Consider the following 9,142-nt stretch of genomic DNA (forward strand, 5'->3'; position numbering starts at 1 on the left):
GGTTTAGTTTGTAGGACAAGAACAATCATAATCATAGGCTAGCTTCTAGGGTTTAGCCTCTATGATCTCGTGGTTGATCAACTCTTGTAATACTCATATCATCAAGATCAATCAAGCAGGAAGTAGGGTATTACCTCCATTGAGAGGGCCCGAACCTGGGTAAACATCGTGTCCCCCGCCTCCTGTTACCATTAGCCTTAGATGCATAGTTTGGGACCCCCTACCCGAGATCCATCGGTTTTGACGCCGACATTGGTGCTTTCATTGAGAGTTCCACTATGTCGTCACGGTAAGGTTTGATGACTCGCCTCGTTGTCAAGGGCAACATCACCTCTGGGGGAGCCCTAGCCCTAGGCCAAACTCTCCGACTAGGCGGCTTCGTCATGACCGCCCGATCGGCCGTCGCGCCAACGATGACTTCTCAGGTCATCAAAAACAGCCTCCACGTCAACTCAGAACTTGCCGAATAGATGGATCCGATGGAGCTCTCTTCCCTGAACGAGCTCTTGGATCGCATTGCCGCTATATGTGTCGCTACATACTATGATCGGATTGGGCTTAAACCCGACTAAAGGGAGATTAACTCCCCACCGGCCACCCATCAGATAGCGGTAGTGGAAGAGCAACACATTGATTCTCCCTCTATTTTGAGGACAAACTATGTTCGGATTCCTGAGCTCTCCGAGCCGGATACCCGATCGCGGGAGGACATGACCCAAACCCCGAGCTTAGAATCGGGCGACGGGCCTGGAAAATTGGGCAATATCTCGGAGCCTGAACTACCAAGCTCGGAAGCTCCTCTGCCCCTGGGTCTCAAATCGGGTCAGTGTTTGGACTTAAATCTACACATCCACCCGGATACAAGTGATCTTTCCCACATTAGACAAGAGCCCCAAGAGACAGTACATCACTTCTGGGCCAGATTCCTCGTTGTAATGAACAAGGTTAAGGAATGTCACGAGAAAGATGCTATCTCATTTTTTTTTGCAAAAAATGCACGGACAAGGGAATCCTCAACGCCATAAGTCGTCGTGACATAGTACACTTTGCTGACTTGGCGGCCATAGTACAGAAGTATTGTGCGATGGAAAGTGCCTGTAAAACCCAAACAAAATTTTGGGATCCTCTGGCTCTCACTAAAAACCCTGTCCGAACTAAAAGGGTGCACTCTCGCAAGTCACCTGATGCAATCGCGAAGAAACCAAAGCCCACTATAGGGCATGGAACCGTACTGGAGGGATGGCTCAACGGGCCATGCAAAATTTGAAGGAAATATGCCCTAGAGGAAATAATAAAGTTATTATTTATTTCCTCATATCATGATAAATGTTTATTATTCATGCTAGAATTGTATTAACCGGAAACATAATACATGTGTGAATACATAGACAAACATATATTCACTAGTATGCCTCTACTTGTAGCTCATTAATTAAAGATGGTTATGTTTCCTAACCATAGACATGTGTTGTCATTTGATTAATGGGATCACATCATTAGGAGAATGATGTGATTGACATGACCCATTCCGTTAGCCTAGCACTTGATCGTTTAGTATATTGCTATTGCTTTATTCATGACTTATGCATGTTCCTATAACTATGAGATTATGCAACTCCCGTTTACCGGAGGAACACTTTGGGTGCTACCAAACGTCACAACGTAACTGGGTGATTATAAAGGAGTACTACAGGTGTCTCCAAAGGTACATGTTGGGTTGGCGTATTACGAGATTAGGTTTTGTCACTCCGATTGTCGGAGAGGTATCTCTGGGCCCTCTCGGTAATGCACATCACTATAAGCCTTGCAAGCAATGTAGCTAATGAGTTAGTTACGGAATGATGCATTACGTATCGAGTAAAGAGACTTGCCCGTAACGAGATTGAACTAGGTATAAGGTACCGACGATCGAATCTCGGGCAAGTAACATACCGATGACAAAGGGAACAACGTATGTTGTTATGCGGTTTGACTGATAAAGATCTTCGTAGAATATGTAGGAGCCAATATGAGCATCCAGGTTCCGCTATTGGTTATCGACCGAGAAGAGTTATAGGTCATGTCTACATAGTTCTCGAACCCGTAGGGTCCGCACGCTTAACGTTATGATGACAGTTTCATTATGAGTTTATATATTTTGATGTACCGAAGGTTGTTCGGAGTCCCGGATGTGATCCAGGACATGACGAGGAGTCTCGAAATGCCCGAGACATAAAGATTGATATATTGGAATCCTATATTTGGATATCTGAAACGTTCCGGGAGAAACCGGGATTTTTCTGGAGTACCGGAGGGTTACTAGAACCCCCCCGGGGGTTATTGGGCCTAGATGGGCCATGAGGGAGAAGAGGAGGGTCAGCCAGGGCAGGCCGCGCGCCCCCTCTCCCCCTAGTCCAAATAGGAAAAGGAGGGGGGGGGGGCGGCGCCCCCCTTTCCTCTTTCCCCTCCCCCTTTCCTTCTCCACCAAGGCAAGAGGGGGGAGTCCTACTCCCGGTGGGAGTAGGACTCCTCCAGGCGCACCCCTTTGGGGCCGGCCGCACCTCCCCCTCCCTCCTTTATATACGGGGGCAGGGGGGCACCCTAGAACACACAAGTTGATCTACGTGATCGTTCCTTAGCCGTGTGCGGTGCCCCCCTCCACCATATTCCACCTCGGTCATATCGCCGCGAAGCTTAGGCGAAGCCCTGCGCCGGTAGAACATCATCATCGTCACCACGCCGTCGTGCTAACGGAACTCACCCCCGACACTTTGCTGGATCGGAGTCCGGGGATCGTCATCGAGCTGAACGTGTGCTGAACTCGGAGGTGCCGTACGTTCGGTACTTGGATCGGTCGGATCGTGAAGACGTACGACTACATCAACCGCGCTATCATAACGCTTCCGCTTACGGTCTACGAGGGTACGTGGACATTACTCTCCCCTCTCGTTGCTATGCATCACCATGATCTTGCGTGTGCGTAAGAATTTTTTTGAAATTACTACGTTCCCCAACAGTGGCATCCGAGCCTGGTTTTATGCGTAGATGTCATATGCACGAGTAGAACACAAGTGAGTTGTGGGCGATACAAGTCATACTGCTTACCAGCATGTCATACTTTGGCTCAGCGGTATTGTGAGATGAAGCGGCCCGGACCGACATTACGCGTACGCTTACGTGAGACTAGTTTCACCGTTACGAGCACTCGTGCTTAAAGGTGATTGGCGGGTGTTTGTCTCTCTCACTTTAGCTGAATCGAGTGTGGCTACGCCCGGTCCTTGCGAAGGTTAAAACAACATTAACTTGACGAACTATCGTTGTGGTTTTGATGCGTAGGTAAGAACGGTTCTTGCTAAGCCCGTAGCAGCCACGTAAAATTTGCAACAACAAAGTAAAGGACATCTAACTTGTTTTTGCAGGGCATGTTGTGATGTGATATGGTCAAGACGTGATGCTATATTTTATTGTATGAGATGATCATGTTTTGTAACCGAAGTTATCGGCAACTGGCAGGAGCCATATGGTTGTCGCTTTATTGTATGAAATGCAAATGCCCTGTAATTGCTTTACTTTATCACTAAGCAGTAGCGATAGTCGTAGAAGCAATAGATGGCGTAACGACAATGATGCTACGAAGGAGATCAAGGTGTCGCGCCGGTGACGATGGTGATCACGATGGTGCTTCGAAGATGGAGATCACAAGCACAAGATGATGATGGCCATATCATATCACTTATATTGATTGCATGTGATGTTTATCCTTTATACATCTTATCTTGCTTTGATTGACGGTAGCATTTTAAGATGATCTGTCACTAAATTATCAAGAAGTGTTCTCCCTGAGTATGCACCGTTGCGAAAGTTCTTCGTGCTGAGACACCACGTGATGATCGGGTGTGATAGGCTCTACGTTCAAATACAACGGGTGCAAAACAGTTGCACACGCGGAATACTCAGGTCATACTTGACGAGCCTATCATATAACAGATATGGCCTCGGAACACGGAGACCGAAAGGTCGAGCATGAATCATATAGTAGATATGATCAACATATTGATGTTCACCATTGAAACTACTCCATCTCACGTGACGATCAGACATGGTGTAGTTGATATGGATCACGTAATCACTTAGAAGATTAGAGGGATGTCTATCCAAGTGGGAGTTCTTAACTAATATGATTAATTGAACTTAAATTTATCATGAACTTAGTACCCGATAGTATTTTGCTTGTCTATGTTTGTTGTAGATAGATGGCTCGTGCTGTTGTTCCGTTGAATTTTAATGCGTTCCTTGAGAAAGCAAAGTTGAAAGATGATGGTAGCAATTACACGGTCTGGGTCCGTAACCTGAGGATTATCCTCATTGCTGCACAGAAGAATTACGTCCTGGAAGCACCGCTGGGTGCCAGGCCTGCTGCTGATGCAACTAATGATGTTAAGAACGTCTGGCAGAGCAAAGCTGATGACTACTCGATAGTTCAGTGTGCCATGCTTTACGGCTTAGAACCGGGTCTTCAACGACGTTTTGAACGTCAGGGAGCATATGAGATGTTCCAGGAGTTGAAGTTAATATTTCAGGCAAATGCCCAGATTGAGAGATATGAAGTCTCCAATAAGTTCTATAGCTGCAAGATGGAGGAGAATAGTTCTGACTGTGAACACATACTCAAAATGTCTGGGTATAATAATCACTTGATTCAACTGGGAGTTAATCTTCCTGATGATAGTGTCATTGACAGAATTCTTCAATCACTGCCACCAAGCTACAAGAGCTTCGTGATGAACTATAACATGCAAGGGATGGACAATACTATTCCCGAGCTCTTCGCAATGCTAAAAGCCGCGGAGGTAGAAATCGAGAAGGAGCATCAAGTGTTGATGGTTAACAAGACCACCAGTTTCAAGAAAAAGGGCAAAGGGAAGAAGAAGGGGAACTTCAAGAAGAACAGCAAACAAGTTGCTGCTCAAGAGAAGAAACCCAAGTCTGGACCTAAGCCTGAGACTGAGTGCTTCTACGGCAAGCAGACTAGACACTGGAGTTGGAACTGCCCCAAGTATTTGGCGGATAAGAAGGATGGCAAAGTGAACAAAGGTATATGTGATATACATGTTATTGATGTGTACCTTACTAATGCTCGCAGTAGTACCTGGGTATTTGATACTGGTTTTGATGCTAATATTTGCAACTCGAAACAGGGACTACGGATTAAGCGAAGATTGACAAAGGACGAGGTCGATGCGCGTGGGAAATGGTTCCAAAGTCGATGTGATCACGGTCGGCACGCTACCTCTACATCTACCATCGGTATTAGTTTTAGACCTAAATAATTGTTATTTGGTGCCAGCGTTGAGCATGAACATTATATCTGGATCTTGTTTGATGCGAGACGGTTATTCATTTAAGTCAGAGAATAATGGTTGTTCTATTTATATGAGTAATATCTTTTATGGTCATGCACCCTTGAAGAGTGGTCTATTTTTATTGAATCTCGATAGTAGTGATACACATATTCATAGTGTTGAAACCAAAAGACACAGAGTTGATAATGATAGTGCAACTTATTTGTGGCACTGCCGTTTAGGTCATATCGGTGTAAAGCGCATGAAGAAACTCCATACTGATGGGCTTTTGGAATCACTTGATTATGAATCACTTGGTACTTGCGAACCGTGCCTCATGGGCAAGATGACTAAAACGCCGTTCTCTGGAACTATGGAGCGAGCAACTGATTTGTTGGAAATCATACATACTGATGTTGGTGGTCCAATGAATGTTGAGGCTCGCGGTGGGTATCGTTATTTTCTGACATTCACAGATGATTTGAGCAGATATGGGTATATCTACTTAATGAAACACAAGTCTGAAACATTTGAAAAGTTTAAAGAATTTCAGAGTGAAGTGGAAAATCATCGTAACAAGAAAATAAAATTTCTACGATCTGATCGTGGAGGAGAATATTTGAGTTACGAGTTTGGTTTACATTTGAAACAATGCGGAATAGTTTCGCAACTCACGCCACCCGGAACACCAGAACGAAATGGTGTGTCCGAACGTCGTAATCGTACTTTACTAGATATGGTGCGATCTATGATGTCTCTTACTGATTTACCGCTATCATTTTGGGGTTATGCTTTAGAGACGGCCGCATTCACGTTAAATAGGGCACCATCAAAATCCATTGAGACGACACCTCATGAACTGTGGTTTGGCAAGAAACCAAAGTTGTCATTTCTTAAAGTTTGGGGCTGCGATGCTTATGTGAAGAAACTTCAACCAGATAAGCTCGAACCCAAATCGGAGAAATGTGTCTTCATAGGATACCCAAAAGAGACTGCTAGGTACACCTTCTATCACAGATCTGAAGGCAAGATTTTCGTTGCAAAATACGAATCCTTTCTAGAGAAGGAGTTTCTCTCGAAAGAAGTGAGTGGGAGGAAAGTATAACTTGATGAGGTAACTGTACCTGCTCCCTTATTGGAAAGTAGTTCATCACAGGAACCAGTTTCTGTGACAACTACACCAATCAGTAAGGAAGCTAATGATATTGATCATGAAACTTCAGATCAAGTTTCTACTGAACCTCGTAGGTCTACCAGAGTAAGATCCGCACCAGAGTGGTATGGGAATCCTATTCTGGAAGTCATGATACTTGACCATGATGAACCTACGAACTATGAGGAAGCGATGATGAGCCCAGATTCCGCAAAATGGCTAGAGGCCATGAAATCTGAGATGGGATCCATGTATGAGAACAAAGTATGGACTTTGGTTGACTTGCCCGATGATTGGCAAGCCATTGAGAATAAATGGATTTTTAAGAAGAAGACTGACGCTGATGGTAATGTAACTGTCTATAAAGCTCGACTTGTTGCAAAAGGTTTTCGACAAGTTCAAGGGGTTGACTATGATGAGACTTTCTCACCCGTAGCGATGCTTAAGTCTGTCCAAATCATGTTAGCAATTGCTGCATTTTATGATTATGAAATTTGGCAAATGGATGTCAAAACTGCATTCTTGAATGGATATCTAGAAGAAGAGTTGTATATGATGCAGCCAGAAGGTTTTGTTGATCCAAAAGGTGCTAACAAAGTGTGCAAGTTCCAGCGATCCATTTATGGACTGGTGCAAGCATCTCGGAGTTGGAATAAACGCTTTGATAGTGTGATCAAAGCATATGGTTTTATACAGACTTTTGGAGAAGCCTGTATTTACAAGAAAGTGAGTGGGAGCTCTGTAGCATTTCTGATATTATATGTAGATGACATATTATTAATTGGAAATGATATAGAAGTTCTGGATAGCATAAAGGGATACTTGAATAAAAGTTTTTCTATGAAAGACCTCGGTGAAGCTGCTTATATATTGGGCATCAAGATTTATAGAGATAGATCAAGACGCTTAATTGGACTTTCACAAAGTACATACCTTGATAAAGTTTTGAAAAAGTTCAAAATGGATCAGGCAAAGAAAGGGTTCTTGCCCGTACTACAAGGTGTGAAGTTGAGTCAAACTCAATGCCCGACCACAACAGAAGATAGAGAGAAAATGAAAGATGTTCCCTATGCTTCAGCCATAGGCTCTATCATGTATGCAATGCTGTGTACCAGACCTGACGTGTGCTTAGCAATAAGCTTGGCAGGAAGGTACCAAAGTAATCCAGGAGTGGATCACTGGACATCGGTCAAGAACATCCTGAAATACCTGAAAAGGACTAAGGATATGTTTCTTGTATATGGAGGTGACAAAGAGCTAGTCGTAAATGGTTACGTCGATGCAAGCTTTGACACTGATCCGGACGATTCTAAATCGCAAACCGGATATGTGTTTTTATTAAACGGTGGAGCTGTAAGTTGGTGCAGTTCTAAACAAAGCATCATGGCGGGATCTACATGTGAAGCGGAGTACGTAGCTGCTTCGGAAGCAGCAAATGAAGAAGTCTGGATGAAAGAGTTCATTTCCGATCTAGGTGTCATACCTAGTGCATCGGGACCAATCAAGATCTTCTGTGATAATACTAGTGCAATTGCCTTGGCAAAGGAATCCAGATTTCACAAGAGGACCAAGCACATCAAGAGACACTTCAATTCCATCCGGGATCAAGTCCAGGTGGGAGACATAGAGATTTGCAAGATACATACGGATCTAAATGTTGCAGACCCATTGACTAAGCCTCTTCCATGAGCAAAACATGATCATCACCAAGACTCCATGGGTGTTAGAATCATTACTGTGTAATCTAGATTACTGACTCTAGTGCAAGTCGGAGACTGAAGGAAATATGCCCTAGAGGCAATAATAAAGTTATTATTTATTTCCTCATATCATGATAAATGTTTATTATTCATGCTAGAATTGTATTAACCGGAAACATAATACATGTGTGAATACATAGACAAACATATAGTCACTAGTATGCCTCTACTTGACTAGCTCATTAATTAAAGATGGTTATGTTTCCTAACCATAGACATGTGTTGTCATTTGATTAATGGGATCACATCATTAGGAGAATGATGTGATTGACATGACCCATTCCGTTAGCCTAGCACTTGATCGTTTAGTATATTGCTATTGCTTTCTTCATGACTTATACATGTTCATATAACTATGAGATTATGCAACTCCCGTTTACCGGAGGAACACTTTGGATGCTACCAAGCGTCACAACGTAACTGGGTGATTATAAAGGAGTACTACAGTTGTCTCCAAAGGTACATGTTGGGTTCGCATATTTCGAGATTAGGTTTTGTCACTCCGATTGTCGGAGAGGTATCTCTGGGCCCTCTCGGTAATGCACATCACTATAAGCCTTGCAAGCAATGTAGCTAATGAGTTAGTTACGGAATGATGCATTACGTATCGAGTAAAGAGACTTGCCGGTAACGAGATTGAACTAGGTATTAGATACCGACGATCGAATCTCGGGCAAGTAACATACCGATGACAAAGGGAACAACGTATGTTGTTATGCGGTTTGACCGATAAAGATCTTCGTAGAATATGTAGGAGCCAATATGAGCATCCAGGTTCCGCTATTGGTTATTGACCGAGAATAGTTCTAGGTCATGTCTACATAGTTCTCGAACCCGTAGGGTCCGCACGCTTAACGTTACGATGACAGTTTCATTATGAGTTTATATATTTTGATGTACCGAAGGTT

The sequence above is a fragment of the Triticum dicoccoides genome, chromosome 1B, assembly GCF_002162155.2.
Source record: "Triticum dicoccoides isolate Atlit2015 ecotype Zavitan chromosome 1B, WEW_v2.0, whole genome shotgun sequence".
Taxonomy (NCBI): Eukaryota; Viridiplantae; Streptophyta; class Magnoliopsida; order Poales; family Poaceae; genus Triticum; species Triticum dicoccoides.